The sequence below is a fragment of the Ixodes scapularis genome, unplaced genomic scaffold, assembly GCF_016920785.2.
Source record: "Ixodes scapularis isolate PalLabHiFi unplaced genomic scaffold, ASM1692078v2 PGA_scaffold9__187_contigs__length_104089568, whole genome shotgun sequence".
Classification (NCBI taxonomy): Eukaryota; Metazoa; Arthropoda; class Arachnida; order Ixodida; family Ixodidae; genus Ixodes; species Ixodes scapularis.
In genome coordinates, this window is record NW_024609884.1 from 61970280 (window position 1) to 61995138 (window position 24859).

Sequence of the window (24859 nt, forward strand, 5' to 3'; positions counted from 1 at the left end):
AGACAGCCTCTCAGATGGGGGCGGTGTGTCGGACTCGCTTGGAGTAAAGTGCGATTCGCACACTTGCGTTGAGTTCGGCCGAGTGCGAGGGTTGCTATGGGAACAGCTGCGTCGGCTCCAACAAAACCGGTTTTTACACCGTTTTGTTGGAGTCGACGTAGCTGTTCCCATGCATAGCAACCCTCGCACTCGGCCGGACTCAACGCACGTGTGGGAATCGCCCTCAACAGACGCACGTAAGTGCGTTTTTTTTAAAGCAAACAGACGGTTACGAGTGTCTATATGTGAAAAGGGACTCGTGGGGTAGGACCCTGACTTTAGATTCTGTGTACTTCTTGATTTCCATCCACAATGTTTGTTTACTAATGACACAATCAAATGGCTGTGAATAAAAATTTGAAAATTCTTATGCTTCGGGATTTAATTTTTTTAAGTGTTAACTGGTCAGTCTATCGATTGGAGGCAAGATGTTTCGGGGGCTCACTCGTGTGGTTCCTATCTGTGACGTCACGACTATAATTATACAGCGCCAGCGACAATTTCGGTGGTGTGTAAAAAGCACGGCGGAAGCTCGTAGTCAGCGGATCCTAGACCAGCACCGTCAAAGTTGGTAGTCTGACATTTTCTTAATTTCATTAATGAGAGTAGAATTCACCCTACTCAAGACGTCTTGACCAGTTGTGGAAGGCCGACCCCCACGACCGCTCTTGGTCACGCACGTCGCCAATAAATTCCGGAATTATGAAGGTCCTTTGATATTATGTTGTCCTACACGCATGTGCAAGTTCTGAAGTAATAATCGCTCTAAAAAAAGCTCGTGGTTCTACTTTCCCGCAAAACACTTGGAGAGCCAATCACCGCAACTTCCGAAGGCAGCTCAGCGAATGACAATGACGGAACATATGTTTAGACCAACAAATGCCGTCTGAGTTGTGACATCAAGCAATGCAAGCGTGACGTTTTGCATTGCTTAATGTCACAACTATACGTTTTTTATTCTAAACATATATTTCGGCATCGTCATTCGCTGAGCTGCCTCCGTAAGTTACGGTGATGGGCTCTCCGAGTGTTGTGCGGGAAAGTAGAACCACGGGCTTTTTATTAGAGTGTACCTGAACAAGGCAGTTCCGTTTGAGACCCTGTCTTTATTATTTTCTGCTTAGATTATTACTTTGTGCGCACGGAAGAGACACTCTCTGGTAATAAACGTGTGTGTCACATCTCATTGACTTGACAATCGTAAAAAAAGAAAGTCAGAGAAGTACTTTTGTTGTGGAATCCTGATATATTTTCCGTTATTTCCATCATGATCTTTTTCTGAAGGGCTAACTACGGGAGTGATTCAGATGTCAAAGACCTATATGACTTATAACACATGTAATTGAATGTTTAACTTGTATCGAGATAATTTCATTTCCAGCAAATATAAGCACATTCGTGACCAGTACGACCGCTTTAACATTGATGGTACCCCATACGCTGGCCCCGTGCCATCGGAGCAATAGCGGTCTTGACTTAGCCAACGTTCTGGGTGCAAGAGACCGCGCTCTAGTTTGTACAAGCCGAGAAAATATTGGTAAAGAAATACTTTAATTACTGGTTAATTTGTAAAAATATGAGCATAATACAGTAACTGGAGCAATACGAGCAGGACATTCGGCAGCATAAAGAGAGCAGGTTAAAAAAAAAATACAGAGAACATCCGGAAGGGGAGAATAGCCGAAGAGAAAATACAATTTTTTATATGATCGGTCACTAGAACCACCAGAAAAACGAACAAGACTTATACAAATATAAGAAAGACAAAGATCAAGTAAGACAACGCCGAGTAAGCTCTTTGTTGCCTTCCATCGTGTTTTTCTTCTTCTCCCGGGCAGGACAAAGCTCTTCGTGTTTATTTGTTTTCAATCCGAAAGCATTAACTGTCTCATGGAGCGAGCTGATGTCATCAGTTTGAAGCGCGAAAACGGCTCCTAGTTTCCGCAATTTCGTCTTCGGTTCCATCGGCTGGCGCACGTCGACGGGGCATCGGCCGCTGCGCCACGCCCTCCGAGATCCCTAAGCGCGCGCGCGCTACTACGTAGCAAACGACAAACGAAGCGGACGAGCGGCTTGCATGCTTTCGCATTCACAACTCATAAGAAATGCTAAGGTGTACCTCGAGCTTTTTTGTCTTTTACACCGTTTCACCCTTTCCAACTTCTTCGACGTCTCCCGTCACCTGCACAGACATCAAACGCGGGTCCATACCCCCACGATTCGCGGGTTCACAGCTCGCGTAACAGACGATGTATCCTCGCGCGAGGAGGCCGTATTCTCTTTGTCCTTGATGTGCGCTACTGTATTCTAGCACGCTCTTGAGGCACGGCTGAAAAGCGCCCAACGCGAGGCTAAGAGCATCGTCTTCGAGGGTATGGACGATACTTCTTTTGGTTTACTTGTCTGGGCATGGTGGTCGAGCCCACTTCTCACTTTACAGTCAAGTTTCAACATAAAGGGGGGGGGGGGGGGGGGGAGGGGGTTAGGCTATCTAAGGAGTGCTGACAGAGGGAGAACGCGTAAAAGTCGTTTGCTCCTCTATTGTTTGGCGAGACCGATGGCCACCGCTTCTCTCGCTCTCTATGCCCTTCCCTCCTCTGGACTCCATGAATATTGGTATGAAAGTGAGATCCGATGAACGATCGATATCCCGTAACAGCCACTTTTCTCTGACTGGTCGAGTTTTTATCATGGAGTGTCCGTCGTCTCCATGGCCATCTCTTAAAGGGGCCCTGCTATCATATTTAAGCGTCTATTTTTTTTGCGGTTTCCACGTCTCTTGAAGTTCGGGCAAGCCAGCGGGCATGGAGAGAGCAACTAAATATCAGTGCATCATATTTTAACCCGGACGACGCGGAAACCTCCTCTACCGACGAGGGCGACCCGTGGTACCGAAAGCGCGCAAAATGTGACGTCTTTGGTCCTGGGCTTACTACTGGTCAGAGACGCTGAAAGCTTCTTTTTAGTCGAAATACAAAATATGAGTGGCGCGAACCGTTTCAGTTACTTATAAAAGTAGTTTTTGTTCACTATTTTAGATGAGAAAAGAAGCAAATGCAATTTATAAAGTCCGGAAACAAGAAATGACCCGTCGACATACCCGCCACCAAGCGGTGGAAAAGGCGGCGCATACTAGAAAGGAGTAGTGAGATCAGGCGCCGACACGGAAAGGTCCCGGATGTACGCGGCGGCGCTGCGGTCTTATGGACAGAAGGATCCGACCGGCTCCGAGCGTTCCGAAGGCCTTCGGCGAGATGCTTTGTCTTGCGGTTTGGCCGTTTCGCGGTATGGCAGTGCGAAGTGGCTCCCATTTTGAACTGATCTTTACCCCGTGTTTGCTGTCGTTTTGTGGCCAATAAAGTGTCATGCCCAATTAGTGTTTAATCCCGCAGCAAATGGAATGAGAGCCGCTCTGGCTGCCCGCTGCCTACAGCCTATCCAGAACATGCTTTAGTGGCGCCCTGCCGCGCCGTCAACGCGGAGTGCAGCAGCCGTGAGCGCTCGCGATGAGCCCACTACCCCTCCTCTGGTTCACGGACACTCAAGCAACCAAGGACGTCATGAGGGAGGTTATTTTTTGCTTGTTTTGTAATTTTAATTTGCCTAACACTTTTAGAATAAAGCGAATTCCGAGAAAAGAAAAGTTTCACTAAGTTACTACGTTCAGTGCGCTCAGGTTCGGTGCAAATTAAAAACCAGTAAAAAGTCCTTGCAGGGCCCCCCTTTAATGAGATGTTCAAAATTCAGGGCATTAAGGAGAACGGAATCCTAGAGTTTCAGTGCATACTTTGCTTGCCATAAAAACACACATCGTCATCAGCAAGAACAACAAACTCTAATCTACGGAAGCACATCAAGGTAAGCTGGGACACCTGCATTCTGCATTGGCTATACATTGTAACGTTAGAACCAAGTTTTTCTTTTCTTGTGAATAACAGGTGAAACACCCGAGTCAAAAGGGAGCTTTCATAGATCGCTTCTTTAGCTCCGAATCTCGTAGCGAATGTAGACGCTGCTACTGAGCATTCGGACCGCTAGCCTTGTCTGCACAACTCCAGGGATAATTTCCGGAGGCCGTACGCTAGTGGAATGGCGGGTGTGGTTGTAGCTTTTGGTGGCTTTTCAACTTACACGTGAACGAAGTGCACCAGCACTCTTTCTCTTAGATACAATATTTTATTTTTACAAGGACTACCATAATACTGGCGTATGAAAAAGTAGTCTTGCGGAACATTTTTGAAACATATCAAAATTGTTTCTATTGTTTCCTGGATAAGTGTACGGAAAAAGTAATGTGAAAGTAATTTGTAACGGAAGGAGTAAAGTACTCCGTTACTTTTTGGCTAAAGCATTTTGTAACGGTAATCCATTACAATTGAGGTTCGGCAATCTGTATTTGTAATTCATTACATTTTTCAAGTAACGATGCTCAAGTCTGGCTTTTATGCACCTTTTCAATTATTTATTGAGGTCCCGACTTTGATTTGCTTCTGTCGTGTAGAATTTAGTAACAAAGTCTCAGGTCACGAGCTTCGCAAAGGTTCATTGAAAAGTTATTTGCATTGTTTACGATTGGTATCTTGAAAGGCTTATTATATTATAAAACTAGTACATATTAAAAATAGTTTATTTTTTAGTTTTTGTTTATGAGGAAAATTTTACATTATTTTTTTTTTTGCAGATGTTTGAAAATGGGACCATTGAATGTATTAAGCTCCTTACCAAAGCTTATTGTTATAATCCGCTTGTCTTAACCAGGCATTTAATTATTTTTATGATCGTTTCTTCCCCTTGCAATACTTAGCCGCTTTTTAGAATTCAGTTATCACCTAGGAGCATTCGCCTCCCCTTGACATCTCTGCAACAATTATAATATACCGCCAGCAATTTAATCATTTTTCTTACCTCATTTCATAATGCATTTGTTTTTGGTTAGAAGCATACGTTCTGAATACTTTTGGTTTAACTCGAAAATATGTTATGAAATTATGGTATGCATGGAGAGCAAGAACATCGATTAACCATAGTAAATTATTTACACCCCAGAAAACGGTTCTCCGCAGTTTAAAAACTGTCATGGCAATATTCGAGAATTTCATATCCGCCCAGATTTTATTAAATAGCACGCTTAAAAGCAAACCACGTTTATTATTTTAATTACATTTCATCTATTTGGCTCTTAAATGCCTACGGGAGGCTTTACAGAAGGAGCGGGGGGGGGGGGGGGGGGAAGAGGGGGCAAAACTGAACTATAAATGCGGCAATTAAAATGAACACTAGGTGACTTTTCTAACAATACAAATGTGATGTTGAATGACGCGGAGAGCGGCCATGGCAGATCGAAAAGTGTCAACTTCTGGGATGCAAACAATGCGCTCAGGTAAATACTCTAGTCAGAGATACACTCTAAGAAAAGCCCGTCCGTCTACTTTCCCACACAACACTCGGAGAACCAATCACCACTACTTACGTACGCAGCTCAACGAATGACGGTGCCGAAACAATGTTTAGACCAAAAAAACGCAGTCTGAGTTGTGACATTAAGCAATGCTAAACGTCACGCTTGCATGCTTAATGTCACAACTCAGACTGCGTTTTTTGGTCTAAACATATGTTTCGGCGTCGTCATTCGCTAAGCTGCCTCCGTAAGTTGCGGCGATTGGCTCTCCGAATGTTCTGCGGGAAAGTAGACGCCTGGGCTTTTTTTAGAGTGTAGCCAATAGTAATGGAGAAAACTAGAATTGATTAGTCACAGGAGTAACTATATGAATTTCGAGTGGGTGATCTGTGCGAGGGCAGATTCCGAAAACCGACGGGCAGTATTCATCTTTTTTTAAGGAAAGTAGTAATACATTTTGTGTAGGTGTGCGATACGTGATATGTTTCTTTCATGTTTCAAGAAGGGAAAGTTTAGTTCAGCTTTTAGTGCAATGACACTGGTAGTATAATTACGAGGGATCAAGCGAATGGCCCGGTTTTAAACAGTTTCCAGTGTTTTTTCTAGGTAGGACTGATGGGGGTTCCATACGAGTGAGGCGTATTCAAGCTGAGAACGGGTGAGAGTAATATATGCGATGGCGGAAGCTCAAAGTCCGGGTCGATATATGGTAGGAGAGTCTCTGCTGAAGTGTCCTTTAGCCAGCACTGCCGTCAACGTAGATGGCGTAAGTGACGAAGGATGAATTTTGCATCTCCAGGGGTAAAGGATGTCGCTTCCATTGCGTCACGATCGTGAGCTTGAGCTGCCAGGTGATCAGCTTCATTTCCGGCGATTTGGCAGTGGCTCGGTATCCATTGTAGCCTGACGTTATGTCCGTGGAGTCGAGCTTGTGCTAACGTGAGTTGCACCCGATATATAATGGTCGCCTGGGAAGTACGAAGGTGCATGCCTTGTAATAACTCTAGGGATGCTTTTGAGTCCGTTAGAATAACCCAGTTTGATGGTGTACCGAATGCTTCAATGAATGATGATGCTGAAAGTATTGCATGAAAGTATTGCACACCGGGATGAAAAGAAAATACGACGTATTAATCCATCGACTCAGACTTGAAGTGGCCTTTACTAACAGCTTTTTATTTCGAATTAAACGCCGAGATTCGCCAAGATGTGACTGTGGAGAACCATATCAGGATGTACAACATATCCTCCTTGACTGTGAACGCTTTCAACATGAAAGGCGCCGGATGGAGATTCGCCTTCAAATATTAGATGATAGACCCCTGTCTCTGACTAAGTTGTTGGGGCCCTGGCCGACGCGTAAAAAACAAGACAGAGCAATGAATATCATTCATGACTTTCTAAAGGACACTAGAATCATGTATGATTATTAAGTGCGAACGTGCATCAATTTCAACGGGAATGACTATGTATGTAATTTAGCAAATCGGTGCACGACTCCCAAACGGTCGTCTTATTCGCAATTGTAATTAGATTTGTTTGTATGTTTTTTTTACGGTTTTACTTTATGTGTTTTATCTTTATTCTTTTCCTTTTATGTTCTTCCTTTTATTCATATATATTTTCTCTCTCTTTCTCGTTATGGAGTAGCCGGTGTCATTTAAAGAATACCAACATCTCCATAATAAAGAATTTATCTCTCTCTCTATGCGATGAATTTAGCTTGCGACGCGGCCTCAAGAACTTCGGTTAGGTTTTGCAGAGACGTGACTGATGTGAGGTTTCCATGATAAGTTATTATTAAAGTTGAAATAAAATTAAATAAAATTAAATGAAATCATGTGACGCAAAGTTCGTACCGCGGTACCGTAAAACGTACGACTGACCTAGTCGCAAGAGCAGTTCCGATCAGTCAGAGAAGATGCTACGGCTTATACAAAGAATATCCAAAGGGAAGCTTTACCGAGTGGAGGAATTGCCTTTTCCACTTTGTGCATTGAGGAATACAAAACGTGTTTCAACGTTTCAGATTCCTCAATTATAAGTTGTGTTCCTCAAATATAAGTTGTATTAGCCTACGGTTAATACAACTTACAAAGAAAAAAGGTAATGAGGTTTCTTCTTTACTAAACTTTTGGAAATGATGGAATGATAACGCTTTCCCATTATCACTTTTTCATCTAGACGGTGGATTTGAAAGCGCAAAAGACTGAGAAGAGAAGGAGGGGACAGGACAGAAGCGCTCTGTCCTGTCCCCTCCTTCTCTTCTCAGTCTTTTGCGCTTTCAAATCCACCGTCTAGATGTTCAACCAACTAGCCCCCCAATTAATTCTGATGCAATCACTTTTTCAATTCACAGAGGATTTAAGCACACACTTAATCCGAATGAAATAGTTTATGCTTTAGAGAAATTGGTTATCAATTATGATTTCCTAGCATTTTTCCTGCCCTTATCATGTTTTTGATTTGTTCGACTATTTTCTATATAATATCTATTTGTCTTCTTTCTTGCGTTACTAAATTTAAAAAAAAGGATTACTAGCATGTGCATTCGGATTAGTATTTTTGCTTGACAATCACTTCAGAAACGGTTTGGAAACCTTCGTAAATTTCCAAGGAACATGTATGAATATCGTGTTCTCGCCCACCGTTGAAGATATTCCTTTTGCCAACATACTTTCTTACAGAGCTTGACTCGTGAAAAACCATACACTCAGGACGTCAAGCTTCTCACTGCAATATTCACCCACGGCACAGCCAAGTTATCATCGTAGAACGTTGTCTAGCGGCAGAGAGCGCGGGCATGCTGCTCGTCGTGCTTCTACAGCGGTTATGACTTCAACCGAATCACGCCTCAATTTCACAAGCTCGTGCCTCTCATCCTTTTTTTTTTCACCTAAACATTTTTGCTATTCCACCGCAGCGAATTTCACGTCCTTTAAAGGGGTCATGAAACGATATCGGGTTGGAATGTTCATGAATTTGCAAAGTCGTACTTTGTCTGGCCCAAGTATGCTCGCACAGACAGCCACTGAATCAGAAGCTTCTTTGTCGCGGTAAAATCGCGAGGTTAAAAAAGGACTATTTTTTTTCTGTATTAGCCTTCGCAAAGCTGGATGACGTAATTGCGGAATCGAAACCACCCGCCTGACGACAGTCGAGCGCGGCTCATGGAGTGAACACGAGAACTATTTGAGCTCTTGACTTCGGCCCGTAACAATCAATGCCTCGGCGGACATTCGAGTAGTGGCTCGTGTCCAACCACTACGGTGATGAGAATAGCCGAACACTAACAATGCATGGAGCTCAGCCTGTGTTTTATACTGTGGCGACCCCAGCGCAACCTTCTCGCTCTTGTCCGTGTCTTTACTCTATTTTTAATTTTTAATTTTTAAATAGCCACCGACAACCCCAATAACGATTTTTATATTATTATTGCAAGTGACTGAAAATAATTCCCTGGGATCATCCAAAAAATATCAAGCTTAAGAACTGCGTATTTGCAGAAAAATATATATTTTCAAAACGCTGGATTTGAAACGCCAGCCCGAATCTTTGACGTACTTAGCGAAATGGTGCACTCCTTGACTTTTTGGATGACTTCAAACAGGAAGTTTCGTTCAACTTTCTGTCTGTCCCTATCATCATTCATGGGCACGCGCACGTGCCACATGGCCAACTGCGAGAGTATTTCGCGAGACCGTTCTTCGCATGCAGACGACGCGACACTTTTCAGTGCCTCTTTTAAGCAGTGTTAATCGGTCCAAAGCGATTTTTAAGATGCAGCAGCCTTTGGTGAGCGACGTGAGGGACGATGTCGCAAAGGTTCTGCGTAATAAATTATCTAAGAGGTTATCCAGCACCAAAAACAACAACTCGTCCGAGCCGTCCTTGTCTTCCCCTTCGCGCGCACCCCTCTCAAAACCCTCAGCACGGTGGCTAGCACATCCGCCGGGTGCCGCGGTGTTGAAAATATGAAAACAAAAAACCTAGAGCGTAAGCTAAAGACATTTAAGACTGCTAACGAGTAGGAATTCCAAAGCATTCCTACAAGAAGTGCTCCATGTCCTCCTTTTCCACACGGCGCTCCAGCGGTGTCATAACGCTCCCCCACTACGCAAGCGCGGCGAACCCCGCCGGCTCCACGGCTTCCGTAACGATGCATCTTCGCTGCTGAGCTTTTCTTTGTGTTTTATTTCCAAGGCGCGTCCGCTTTGACCTTGAGCGATCTTGCCAGCTTGAGAACGAAGAAGAAGTGATTCGAAGTCGGTGGCGTTTTTGAGTTTCGCTCTTCTGGATCAACATTTTAATATTTTAAGACGGCATGAAACATTCGAACTTCATTCGTACGTTGCCTATTCCTGTCCACGGTATGGTCTGCCGCATTGGGGCTTGCCCTGGTGCCCGTGAATCGGCCATGGCCATGTCTACTGGGCCAACGCCACCTTCGCCCCATTCCAGTCGTCCCGCCTCCACTGGTCAGTATACAGTCTGCCTTCGTCCGTCTGCGGCAGCTCAATCGCTGAATCAGAAGACAAGGACACACCCATGAATAGCGCTGAGGAGATCAATTTAGGTCAGCAATGCGCTACAACCTCTTCGCGGCGAGTCATTGTGCCATCCAGTGACATAGAACTGTCCGATTTTGACGACCTAGATTGAACTGATGTCGCCAGGAAAAAACAAAAAAAGAATAGCACTAATTCCAGCCCAAGCTCTGAGACAGTCCGCAGTATTGCAGTTGTACCTAAAGGACTTACTGTTATATTTACGCCAGTCGAACAGGACCAAGGTATTACGTCACTGAGCAGCCTGAGACTCTCTAATACTCTGGCGAAGACGTTCCTGGAATGCATCCTGGAGATCAGGTACAACAGCAGCCTCAATCTCGTTGCTGTGGACTTGAGGAACGGACAGACAACGCGAGGAATGCTACGCTGCACAGAGCTCTGCGGAATCAAAGTCAGAGCATGCGAGCCTCTCCCCAGACACTGCGCCACTGGTGTAATCAAAGATGTGGACACTACGCTGACTGACGAGATCACCAACAACTTAAGGTCTCCTGAAAATAGAGTTGCACGTTTTCGACGGCTAGGTAAAAGTTCGGCAATTAAGATATCTTTCTGCGGATCTTCGCTGTCAAGCTTCGTCTACCTTGGTCTTGTTCGGTATCCAGTTACTCCATTCCAAGAGAAACCTGTCCAATGCAGCAAGTGCTGCCGATATGGACACCGTGAGGCCTCCTGCAAGCACAGTCCTGTGTGCAAGCGCTGCGGTAACACGCACGAGGACCGAGACTCCTGCACTGCTCAAGAGAGGTGCGTAAACTGCGGAGCCGCTCACTCGGCTACATCAACATCCTGTTCTAAATGGCAGCAAGAAAAAAAAGACGCAGGAGTATGCCAAGGAACATACAGTCGATTATTATAGTGCCAAAGCTGCAGTTCAAGCATCCGACTGGCCCGAGTTGCCCAGACAAAGTGAAGTCTTCTTCAACAACGCAAGACACCTTGACTAGCAAAACTGAAAACCAGCGGCCTGAGAGACCGACCTATGCTACACTAATCAAGCTTTCCAAAAAGGACAAACCAAAGGCATCCCTGACCAAAGAAGGGCCCAGTTCAAACGGAGTAAATCCACTCGAGTATCCGAAAACTACAGGGAGCGCGCCCACCGATCTATGACAACCCAAAACAACAAAACGGAGGACTCTGTCCGTTTCAACAGACACAGCTCCAAGCAAGGGGTGGGTCCTGAACCTTCAAGCAGCAGCAAACTTCGCCTGCAGGTTGTTGGAATCTGTTGATGCAGAATGAGCCCGTAGCATCCTTACACTTCTTCAACTGGCCCTTCCCCTCATTCGATCCTTGCAAATGGCGAGCTGTAGTCCCCCTGCATCCACTACACCATGGTCTTCTTCAGACCTTACGGTAAAGCAGTGAAATTGCCGAAATTTCCGAGAAAAAAAAACAACGCTGCAGTCTCATCTAGTATATCCAATCGCACACTCCCCCATCCGACATCACCTTTTTACAAGAGCCTCGTACCCTTCCTAATCTTCCTGGATATGTCACATATGTGGCGCATAATCACCCTGATTAAGACTACCTTGTGGCAACCCTAGTCAAGTGCGTTCATACCGCTGTCGACTTAACCTTCGACAGCCAAGCCGTTCCACCATGTATTACTTGAACTCCTTCCTGCAAATACACGCACGCTTAACACCCAATCCCTCCATCTACTCAATATCTACAGCCTCCCTCAAGATCGCCATGCATGGTTCGACAGGTAGTTTGAAGCCGCACGCTGGAAGGGTTGTGCCATATTCATTGAAGACGATTTTAACGCTCCACATCCAACTTGGGGTTACCCTCGCGACACACCTAAAGGCCGAAAGCTCCACACGCTAATTCAACAACAGAATCTCACTTTACTTACTGATCCATCGACACCCACACGTCTTGGCACCAGCGTTGCATGAGACACGTGCCCAGACCTTATCATGTATCGTGGCACTAAACCTTGCACCTGGCAGAACCTTGAGAAACAGCTCGGCAGTGACCATTCAATTCTTGAAACCCGTATCCACACTAAAGACTTCACAGGGGAAGCACGCCACATCCGTATCACAGACTGGCCTGCCTTTCGCGCATCGGCCTCCTCTTATACCTCCTCCGACACACTTACCGATTGGGTGCAGACACTGCAATCCCGGCTAAACCGACACACGCGCACCCTTAATACCACTCCATATGCACCAGATATAGACTCCCACCTACTCCATCTGTGGGAAGCACATCGTAGCCTAACCAAACGGTGGCGACGTCAACGCCATAACAAGAAGCTAAAACTACGTATTGCCCAACTTACTGTCGATGCTGCAGACTATGCTGCCAACCTTACTGGTGAAAACTGGTACGCGCTATGTGACAATCTCAATGGCACTCTCGGTACCGCACGAACGTGGTCCCTACTCCGTCATCTTATACAGCCTGGTCAAGCTAAATCGGACTGGGCCAAGGGCATTCATAAACTTCTCCGCGCCACTAACCTAATAGACGCCCAATGCCTCACTCAGCTACGACAACGTTACCTTCCCCCTCCTGACGCTCCACGTTACGCGGACTACATGGGTCCCCCCAACACACTCTCCTATCTTAACGCGCCGATCGCAGCCATTGAGATTCGCGCTGCACTCACCGACATACGTCGCAACACATCCCCTGGTCCTGACCAGATCCGCTACTCTCTTCTCTACAACCTATCTGATTCGAACACCACGCAGCTTACTACTTACTTGAACGAGGTGTGGCAGTCGGGTGCCCTTCCCAAGGAGTGGAAGGAAGTAACAGTGGTTCTGATTCCCAAGCCTGGCAAACCCCTCTCCTTGGAGAACTTGCGCCCGATTTCCCTTACCTCGTGTCTGGGTAAACTGCTTGAGAAGGTTGTACAGCTTCGCCTCCAGAAATTTCTTGCGGACACATCCGCTCTTCCTGTCATTGTTTTGTGGCTACCGTAGTGGCATTTCTACCCAGGACGTACTGCTCCGTCTCCAACATTATGTTTTAGACTCGCCGAGCACTGCCCAATATCGCGCCGTTCTTGCCGCAGACCTTAAAGGGGCTTTTGATAACCTCTCCCACGACCTGGTCCTTGAACAGTTAGCAGCCACTGGCTGCGGAGTGAAAGTGAACAATTACGTCCGCAATTTCCTCCGTTACCGATCTGCCAGCCTCGTCCTTGTTCATCTTCCCTCTCCTACCTCGCCAGTGGCAAATCGTGGCACACCGGAAGGCTCTGTACTTTCTCCACTCCTGTTTAACCTTGCCATGCGAAGTCTTCCTCCCCTTCTGGATCAGATCTCGGATATCAGACATGCAATTTATGCAGACGACATTACTTTCTGGGTAACGAGAGGCTCCCTCGGACACATAGAGACCCAGCTACAAGAAGCCGTTACTACCATCGAGCACTACGCCTGGCGTGGAGGCCTCACCTGTTCCCCCTGGAAGTCAGAATTACTAATCGTGACGAAACACGCTCGTCGGGCTGCCCAGTGGGCCGCTCTGTCAACTTCCGGAGATATCTATGAAATCCCGCAGTGCAAGTTCTGCCGGGTTTGATGCGCTCCGTGGAGCGGGCGCTGCCAGAAATCTACGAGAGGAAGATGACCAACTCCAGCCAGATCTACGAGCGGAATATGCGCGCTCCAAATGGAGCGCTTTTGGAGCGCTTGCCATATGCGAGCGTAATTCACCATAGCTCTATCTCCCCCTCTACCCCCTAACTTTTCTCCCCACACCCCCCTCCCCCCAAGACCCAGTGACAAACGCGCCCGGTGCGCATCCACAATTGGCCCACTCCTCCCCCCCCCCCCCCCCCCCCCCCTCTTCATTCACAACGCTTAGCATTAGTAGTAGTAGTAGTCTGGGGTTAGTGTTCGAGCAGTGATTTGTCGACGCTAACACGATTTAAACGCGCCCGCATGCCGAGGCCGGGATGCGTAACCGCCTCCATTCACTGCTATCGAACTCGATCGCTACCGAAGGCAACACAACAGTCATCGTTGGTAAAAGACAGCCCGTATCAGTCGTTTGCAAAGCGACGTTAGGGGAAACAAATTGCCGCGGCGTTTTTCCCGGCCTCGGAGATGCAGGAGCGAGCCGACGTTAAAGGAGCGATGCAACAATTTTTGTACTTTGCGCAAATACCGCTTAAAACGGATCCCTAACGTTAATGACCTATGAAACACGCGTTCGTTTTTCACCCCACGCAACAGAAGTCCCAGAAAAAAATCAAAGAAAAACGAACAGCGTTCACTCCCTCAACTCGCAGCCAGAACAAGCGGCCACGTGATCTGGAGCCTATTATATGCCGCCAGTGTTGATCATAGCCACGCGCTGGGGTTGCCAAAGTGCAGGACACGCGCTGAGTTCCAGACATTGTTATGGCTCGGCTGTTGTCGTCATTGCAGCGATTGGACACGGGTCACTACCCGGATGCTTCTCGAGCTAGCAATTATCACGAACCCAAGTCGAGTGCCCACGCAATGCTCGGGTCCAATCTATGAACCGCATTCAAATATCGTCACTTGGGTGTACTGCGATCCCCGAGTTACGTCATCCAATTTTGCAAAGGAGAGGTTGAATGAAAATGATCGCTTTTGTCCTTGAAATTACACCGCAACAAAGGAGTTTCTTGGCCAGTGCCGTTGCGTGTGAGTATCCTTGAGTCCCAGGTGTGCCAGTAAGCTCGTGTCAAGTGAAAAACATTCCAATTGAATATCGTTGCACCGCTCCTTTAAAAAAAAGATACGTTTGAACTTGTTCACACTCGGAGCGGATGCGCGTTTTTGATCGAGGTGTTGGATTCGCGCTGTTGGACCGCTAATAAGCGCTTCGGGACCGATCTTTTGTGATCGCAACTCGATAGCGACGTGACACTCGTCAAAGAAAGGTTGGACCGGCATTGCGTAGCTCCCACGAACTGTTATAGCTCGACAGTGACGTACAGTCATGTCAGAGTACAAACGGCATACAAATAACAAAGTGTACATACCGTGCTGAGAAGGTAATCCATACGGCGTTTAATCGAGCTCTATATAACATAAAACAAGGACATAGAATCGATGAGAGTCCCCTTTCGACGAACAGCGTTCGTCACCACTGCTTCGGAAAACAAGGGGAGGAGATTGACCTCTTAATCTAGATTGAGGTCAGCGATCAAACTATAATACGGGAAGGGTCCACAAGGGTCGCACGGGCATATTCCATTCTGCACACCATCCGGTCGTGGGCATACGGTCTTGGCCAAGGACCGTCGGAGTGCCTGCTAGGCCTATACTGCCGAGCTCGCTTGGTCGGGGTCGGTGGAATCGTGGCCGTTGGAGCTTTTCCCGGGTGTTTGTAGATCCAGCATTCTTGTTCGTCGTGATCTGTTTCAAGTACTTTTTACTTTTTTCTTGCTGCTTGAAGTCGGGACGCGCGAGAAGAGCACGTATAGAAAAATAAACGTCCGTTGGTCGTCGCGCACAAGTGACTGAGCAACGCTGTCGGCCATGCGGATTTGTTCATAAAAGGTGCGTAATACCCTAGTTACACGGGCGCTTTGAACTGTCGTTCAGTTCAATCACAGTTATCGGCGCCAACTGTGATCGAACTGAACTGAACTGAGATGGTGCTACACGGCTCTCTAGAACCCAGTTGAAGCTAAAACGAAACTAGCTCTTGTGCCACGTGATCAGTTTAATTGGTAAACTAATTTACTCGGAGACACACGTTTTATTTATAATAAGTATATCGGACAATATGTTCTATATCTTGTTGCTTTTTAGCGGCGTTTACACCAGTACCAAAGCAGATTCAGGGCTAGATTACGCATATTTTAGGATAGGTGGCGCAAACTACCGCCCGCTACGATCGGTGCAACTGTTACTATTTGTCCATTCATACAGCCGGTCCCACCGCCATCTTCGGTCGTTTGGTGGCTTGCACGCTAGCCGGGATCGTTTTAGCGGCAGCTCGGGCGCCTAAACCTATTCCTTCCCGGATATTTTGCTGCTACGATTCTTTCTAGACGCCTACCCCCGCATTCCAAAACAGTAAGTGCCTCGCAAACGATGGTCGGCGGCAGCGGTCCCGCGAACAAGCGCCATTTTACCTCAGTTGGGGAAGTCCGTTCAGTTGAACTGAGGTAGGGGAGCTCAGTTGAACTCAACTGTCATTAGCGGCTCGATGACAGTTGGCGCCGCCGTGTAACTCCGGCCGATCGCGATTGAGTCAACTGTCGTTGACTCAATGGCAGTTGAAAGCGCCCGTGTAACTAGGGTATAATACCCTAGTTACACGGGCGCTTTCAACTACCATTGAGTCAACTGTCGTTGACTCAATCGCGATCGGCCGGAGTCACACGGCGGCGCCAACTGTCATCGAGCCGCTAATGACAGTTGAGTTCAACTGAGCTCCCCTACCTCAGTTCAACTGAACGGACTTCCCCAACTGAGGTAAAATGGCGCTTGTCCGCGGGACCGCTGCCGCTGACCATCGTTTCCGAGGCACTTACTGTTTCGGAATGCAGGGGGAGGCGTCTAAAAAGAATGGTAGCAGCAAAATATCCGGGAACGAATAGATTTAGGCGTCCGAGGTGCTGCTAAAACGATCCCGGCTAGCCGGCAAGCCACCGAACGAGCAAAGATGGCGGCGGGGCCAGCTGTGTGAATGAACAGATAGTAATGGGTGCACCCAGGGTGCACCCATCGTAGCGGGTGGAAGCTAGCTCCACCTAGCCTAAAATATGCGCAACTTAGCCCTGAATTTGCTTTGGTACTGATGTAAACGCCGCTAAAAAGCAACAACGTATTGAACATGATGTACGATATACTTATAGTAAATAAAATATGTTTCTCCGAGTAGATTACTTTAACAATTAGACTGATCATGAGGCACAATAACTAGTTTCGTTTTTGCTGCAACTGGGTTCTAGAGAGCCGTGTAGCACCATCTCAGTTCAGTTCAGTTCAATCACAGTTGGGGCCGATAACTGTGATTGAACTCAATGACAGTTCAAAGCGCCCGTGTAACTAGGGTATAAGACAGCTTCGGAGCTGTCGTAGGATTCCGTCGTAACCTGCACAAAACTTATGATAATTTCGTTTCGTGAACACGAATTTGTTCTTACGTTTTGTCTTACGCATATTTTTGGCGTAAGATCGTTTCGTGTATCTGGCCTCTGTTTTTTACAGGTGCACAAGTCCGAATTATACATCTGGGCCTCTCTAAATACACGTATGAACTGCACGTAGGTCAGGACAGCCGTTCGAAGCATCAAAGATGCGAACCGTGACGAGCACGCCCTTCGTGCTTGGAGGGCAACTCTTGTCGACAACGAAACCAAAATAAATTACTGGAATCGCTTTAGGGAGTCAAAATACGGTCATACCCAAAATATCACGTCAAACCGACGCCGCATTTCCGATTAAGGCTGCGGTCCCACGGCAGCCATCTTGAACAAGGCGTTAGTTCAACCAATAGATGGCGACACGCACCCGTGGGGTGGCCGAAACATTGGTTCACAGTGAGATGGCTCGAGCACCATCACGTTCCCCTCGTGGCCTTGCTCGCGCCGCTGCCAGCTGTGCTCAGCTAGCTCAAGTACCGTGGCCCAGCAAACGGATGTATGCGAGAATGTCAGGCTGGGTATAAATTAGACGCTTTGCAGCAGCTGTGCATGGACGCCGCCATAACTGACCTTCAGTTTTTGTTTTCTCTTATTTCGTTTTATTTCACTTCATCATTACCATAGCAGGCCAGGTTATTGCCATATTAGATTCAACTGTGTCCTTTTCTGAAGCATCGGCCTTTGTAGAGAACCGTCAACTACCGTTTCAGTTGCTCGGCATCTCGGTAAGACAAGAGAAGGTCAGCAATGGCGGCTGTAATTTGGCGCGTGTGTAAAGCGTCTATAGGGAGATGCGGTTCGGCGGTTGTCACGGGCTTTCGCAATAAATCTTACCAGGAAGGAATCAAATGTTGATTGACGTGTTAATATTCTATCAATGAAAATTTATTCTGCAGGAATGCACGCTCAGTAGACTCAATCTTCCAAGACACCAGTGGAAGTGGACGTCAAGTAAACTGCTTCGCGATTTACGATACTTACCTCGTCATTATAATGACGCCTGAAATAACATCACGAAATATTGTGTTTCACGGGGTCCGGAAGATGTTGTAAAGGTTGTTACATTATAGTTCCCAGAAAACAAACGCCAATGCAATATTTTCGGAACTACCGACACACATAATGTTGTAAGTACAGCTTAGGAGGAATATGATGAAAACCATCAGAAGAAATAGGAAGACGTTTATTTGCAATGATGACGCTATGAATGAACGGCGTTTAGCGACGGCAAGTTATGAGCGTTCGGGAATTTATAAGTTGACGTGATTGCTAACTATGGACATGCGGACAATGAAGACCAGTTTTGTCGGGAGATGGTGTTGCGGTGATGACCTGATTTCGAACGACTCATGGCAGACAAACAAGCACGTTTCTTCTCAGCGAATGGTAAGCGTCCAGTGTCAAGCACAACACGTGGCTACCGACGTTGTCGACGTTTCGAACACTTACCGCTTTCGACAAAAGTCCTGGCACCTGGGCTAACTTTGTGGAAAGACTCGAAGTCTTCCTTGAGTCCAACGCCATCATGAACAGTAACTGAAAACGATCCACTATTCAGTCGGTGGGTGGCGAAACGTATTCACATCTGCGGAGTCATGGGCGATGCGTACCCTAAGTGGCTGGAAGTTTACACGATGCCTGCCACGACGTCCAAACATGTCATTGACGTTCTACGGTCTCTTTTACCTACTTTTGCCCTACCGAAAATACTTTTCTCTGATAACGCGCCAAATATTGCTTCAAACAAAATAAACAAGTTTGTGAAGAAAAAAAAACCGGCATCAGGCATCACATTAGTGCACCATACCATCCTGCAACTAACGGGCATGCAAAACAGATGGTGTGCGAAAAAAAAAAAAAAAGCCCCTTTGAAGCTTACGGAAGAAGCAGTTCAGTGAAGAATCGCCAGGTTGTTGTTCCAGCAGCACGCCCGACGGTCTCATCTTACACTGTAAAAACACCCGCCGAAGCAATATTCGGCGGACGAAGAGCCACACCCCTCGATCTCATGATACTATGGCTTACAAACGAAGATCGAGAGATTCCCAGATCGGGAGTAATTGCAGTTTATTCGGTCGGACAACTCGTCCACGTAAGGAATTTCAGCGGAAGTCGGGCCTTCCATGTAAAACTTGAGTAGAAAAGGCTTTATGTTGGTTGACCAGGAGGTGTCATCTCTCTGAATACGTTGGATATCAATGCCCTTGAGTGTAAATATAACTAAATCACAAAACTCTCTTTGTGTATTGTGTAACTGCCCTTGTATTTGATAGCATGGAAGCTATGGTGCTGATTTGGACCTTTCACACCAGGCTCCTTTTTCTTATTTTTCGCCTCATACTCCTTTGCGGTTTAAGTATGCTTCAAGAATCTTTTGGAACGGGGACACTTTACGTCAATGAGGCCATTTGTTCCAAGTAGTCAATCAGGGAATGCTGCTAAAAATCCGTCCCTCCTATTAACGAATAAGCCGCACTTCTGCACGGTGAAGTTTTCCTGTTCCACGTACAGAAAGCAGCATCCTCATTGATTCTACCATATTCGGTTGCGGGTGAAGGAAGTCTTTGGTACATGATACCTGAAGCAAGTCTGGCACTGTACGTTGTGGTTCGACACCCACTAATGTCGTCGTCCTTATAGAGCCTCATCATTTAATTATTACCTCGTCACCTCATATTGCTCTTCATCAACAGTAAGTACAATAGGCTACCGCCATATTACAATCCAAGAATTGAAAAATTGAGTCGTTTAGCCCTTCAACAAGTTTATTATTTATATAATGTTATTACGTTACATTACCTCGAGACGATCGACGTCCATCGTCGATCTTCAAATACTTATACCTGTATATAAATGAGACGCATAAGGGGGGGGGGGGGGGGGTCGGTGGCCGAGTGCATGGTCTAGCGCACACCAGCTCGGAGCACTTGGAGCGAAAGCTCGCGCTGCAGAAGCCACCCCGCCCCGGCCCGTTTCGGTCTGGAAAAGCATCGTACCGGCGTGCGGTCGTGTATCACTACTGCGTGGTGCACGTTAAAGACCCCAGGTTTGCGGTTGTACCGCACTGGCTAAATTGCTCATCTACAGCTGAGAGTCAGACGCCCACTAAGGCGGACTAACTTCCGGCTGTATAAACATACGCAGAACAATTTGGAATTAGACGCATAACAACAAAGAGCGCAGCGTGCCGCCTCTTTTCTTTGGATTCCTTTTTTTAAACCAGCGCAAGCTCGCGCGTTCTCTCTTTTGAGACGGTTAGAACAGTCGCGCATAAAACCCGCGTTTCTCCTACCCGGCCGCTTCCTCCTCTCATTATGTGCAGTTGGTTATAACTAAATAAGCTATAATAATGGTGTGTTATTCATATTTACTTTCAGTTTCAGTCAGGGAAAAGGAGTTTCGCGGAAACTAGAGCAAAAAAATTAGCTGTGCTTAGAGTATCGGCACTCTCTTCCCCGACAGTGTTGTGAAAGCCGCCATTCTGGTGCATGTTCAGAGCAGGCGCAATTGCCGTTCGTCATGATTCAAAAGTGCGACATCCTCAGCATTAGATTCGGTGTTAGGAAGCTCATATAATGTTGCTTTGCTTTGTCGCACACTGTTAAAAGTGGAGGACGGAAAAGCGTTTCTTGTGATTTGAGATAAATCTTCAAATAACTGGCAACCATGATTTTAAGCCACAATATGGCCAAGTGTCGCTACTCTGACGCGTAGCTTATTTAATAACACTATACATGCTCTTGTTCAAGAGGCTTGTAATACCTGGCCGTAAGCCCCGGGGACTCCACGAGCCACTACCTTTTGACGCCTGCCTCTTCCTCGTTGTTCCCGCTTGTGCCAGTAAATTAGCTACGGTTCAGAGTAACGACACTTGGCCATATTGTGGCTTAAAATCATGGTTTCCAGTTACCTGAAGCTTTATCTAAAATCACAGGAAACGCTTTTCCGTCCCCCACAAATGTTTAAACAACCCGTGACAGGGCATTGCAATATTCCATCAGCTTCCTAGCACCGCATCTAATGCTGAGGAGGTCGTACTTTTGGATCATGACGATCGGCAGTTGCGTTTGCTCTGAACAAGACCTAAAATGGCGGCGCCCAAAACAATTTTGGGGAACGGAGTGCCGATACTTTAAAGCTCATTTAGTGACTCTAGGCATGAAGTGAACTCGGGTGTATTATTTTCCTCTTCGTCTTTATTGTTTATTGATTTCAATCATATCGAATAATGAACACATTATATCACGCTTCGCGTGTGTAATTATTTGTCTTAGATTTATTAACCTGACCAAGTACTTAAACCATTCATTTTTCGATAGTAAATCTTCCAATATATTTTTTTAATGTGAAGGTAAAAAGATACGGAGATTGATGATGATACAGACGCCAACGCCGCCCTCAGAATTTTTTTGAACACTAGAAATCACCAGTGTGTCTGCCATCCGCCAGGTAGCGCAACAAAACACCCAAACAGTTTTAATTGTTTTTAAAATTAGCTGAGCTCTGCACCTATTAAGAAACCAAAGCAAGATCATTGTGGAAATTTAATACATCGCAATGTATATCTATTCCAAACAATAAATGTTATTAGAGGCCAATAAATCTGTTTGATGTCCAAAAAAGATATGCGTCAAAAACAGGTAAGTTTGAAGGGCTCCTGGAGCGTTATGACTTTGAAAATGAAAAAAAGCCATCGTCCACCTCTTGGGCAACCATTGTAGCTCTAAATGTTATAAAAGATTTTATCATAGTTTAATTATTTCCTCAGCGGCATTTGAAGTGCCATGACTCGAAGCACAAAAAAGTGCTACGTTTGATATAAAATATCTATACGAAAAAATTTTACACAACATTAAATTTTTTTCTGCATATTACCAATTATAAGCACTACATCTGTAGCTAATTTCATTGCACTAGCGCTTGTCGTTAAAACCATATTTGTGCTGAAAAATGTCAATTTTAGGGCAATATTTGGAGGGATGAAAAAAACAAAGTAGTGCAAATACCAAAAAAGTGTATCGTTACATTCTGCTCCGACATCATCTTAACAAATCTGCTATATTGGAACCGTTCTATCTTTAATGAATCGTTCATAAAACATGAACTAGCGGAGCAAGTGAGGGTCCGCGCCATCATATTCGCAACGCTACAAACGCGCATGAACAGTAAAAACCAACACATACATAGTATCAAGTGAAAGAGGATTGCATTGCCTTTCGAATGACATCAATCCCACAGAACAGTATTTAAAGGGAGATGAGTAATGACCTGCCAAAAAGTATCTAAACTGCCACATTCCGTGGGACCGTGGCCTTAAAGCCAATATTAAAAATGTTCTACCACCTCGGTAAGCGGCCCGAGTGCGGGTGTGGAACGCTGGCACCGGTGAGCTGGTGAAGCAAGACTGGGAAATGACGTATGTTTCGTCCTATGCTCTCGTGCGGACGCCGCGGACGCTTCGTTTCCCGTGGCATTCTGCGATTCTGCTGACGGCAAGAGGTGCTTACCGCATTACCCTGTGTTCTTCTATTTTTATTTACGTCCTGGCAGTGCACTTCACTCTAGCATAGCTTCAGCGACTTCGCGGAAGAGATCGAAGGGTGAACGTAGCACAAATCGCTCGCTTACGAGCGTGTCGTGGATGCGGAGAGTCTCGCCGGACCCGCGTTGGGCAATGCCGATTACGACTTGTAGTGCTGTGGGTTGCACCAACAATCTAGTACGCAACACCCCCCCCCCCCCCCCCCCCCCCCCCCCCCCTCCGGAGCTGCGGTTCCACCAGTTCCCAAGAGACCGGAAGAGGCACAAGGTGTGGGTCGGTGCTGGTCGCCGGATAGACTTCGGTAGACAGTGGACTCTGCTCCCAGCACTTTATGGCAGACAGCTACTCAGGGGATCTGCTCCTGCTGACTGCTGCGGGTTTTTCCATTAAACACGCGTTTTCGAAGAACGATGCGGTGCCCGTACCGTCCGCCGGCTGCCCCAGCACGAACGGCCGGTCGCAGCAGTTCGCAGCAGCTCTAACTAGCGTACACATAAATGTGCCTTAGCTTTAACAATTTAGACCGCTGGTGGATACCATCTGTCCATCTGTCGCCCATTATTTATTTCTCTCTTTGTCCGCGAGCAAGAAACAAGTACAGTCACGGGGCACCGGCACTGACCGCGTCGTATTTGTAGCAGCCGGATTCGCTTTTCGGCCGGCAAATTTATAAATTCACGCTAGCGCTTACTACATTTGGTGCATATTTACAAAATGCAGCGGTAAAAAAAAAGTGCAACTTACCTTCTGTTTTTGAACTCCACGTGCGACTGAGCCGGCCGTGTCGGCGCGTCAGCTCAGGAGCGCGGGACGAGATCAACGTCATGCCGTCAACACGCAGCTGATTATCAGTGTTGTCAAGCTGCTCTGGCCGATAGAGCCGGTAGTTTTGGTTTCGCCGTGCCGCCGGAACGAAACTTGGATACGCGATACCTAAAAAACTAGACACGCTGCCGAAAAACAAATTATAAATCGTGATTTAAATTCGCCGACTTCAACTAAGCAGATCATAACCCAAAAATCGTAAAAACGGAGTGGAGTTGCTCTTTAATTGTTGCATAGGCCACTGCATGGTCACGAGAGGTGGTTCCTGTTTCGACTAATTCCCATGCCGACCATCCCGTTTGTACCTTCCCGTTTCGACCCGCCTCAAAACGGCCTTCTCGTTTCATCCTTTCCCTTTTCGCCCTATCCCAAAACGACCTTCCTGCTTCGACCATCGTTCGTTATCAGTTGGGTAGGTTCGTTCGTATTTTTCATTAACAGTTGAGTCGGTTCAAGTGTCCAATGTCTCCTCCCTTGCAGACCTCACTTCTCCCTCTCCCGAAACAACCTTGGAGACATGGCAACGTAAGATAAACGCTGCGTCAGGGAGGGCTCACTCGAACATTTACAGCTTCATTGATGTGATCAAACGGGATGAGGCCTTGACAAGGTTATCTCTGGTGCAGCTTGCGGATGGTGATGCTGTGCGGGATAGAGGCCAGCTGCGAACTATCAAAATTGTAGTGTCGCCTTTCTGACGGCGCACTTTCCCTTTCGACTTCCTCAACAAGGCGATAGCATTTTGTGGTTTATGGTTTTTCCCTGCGTACGCGTGGGTTCAGTGTTTGAAATCGCAAGGAAATCAAATCGAAATCATATGCCTGTCTACCTGTCTGATTTATCTTTCTTCAAAATATGTCGTTCACTATAAGGAAGTTCTAGAATAACGTATTCAAGCGCTTTGGGTACCCTAGAAATTGCATCGCGATATAAAGCTTACGGCAACGCTAATTTTAGCTTAACCAAAGTGCTTGCCTACGTCATTTTAAGGCTTCCCTATTGTACAGACCGCGGCACTGTTAGCGCGAAAAAGCTATTGTCGGTTTTTACTATTTGTCTCAAAGAGTCGAAAGACTGCCATGAATATTATGAGTGCCTTGGAAAGTGCTCATCTGGCCCACAAACCTAAGCGGTACAATTTGGTACCTTCTAATCACGTTTCGAAGTAAAATTCGAAAAGTCGACCAACGTCGTGTTCGGGGTAACATTGTCGCGCAGTGTATATATAGTCCGTTTCGTAATTACACATTTTGGGGACTATCTTAAAAGAACAATTTTAAGTGGTTTAAGTATAAATGTATTTCGTTGAAGCTTGTCTGAAAGTGTTGTATATTTTTAGAATACGTTGACGTGCAAAAATATTTCGCAACAAAACTAAA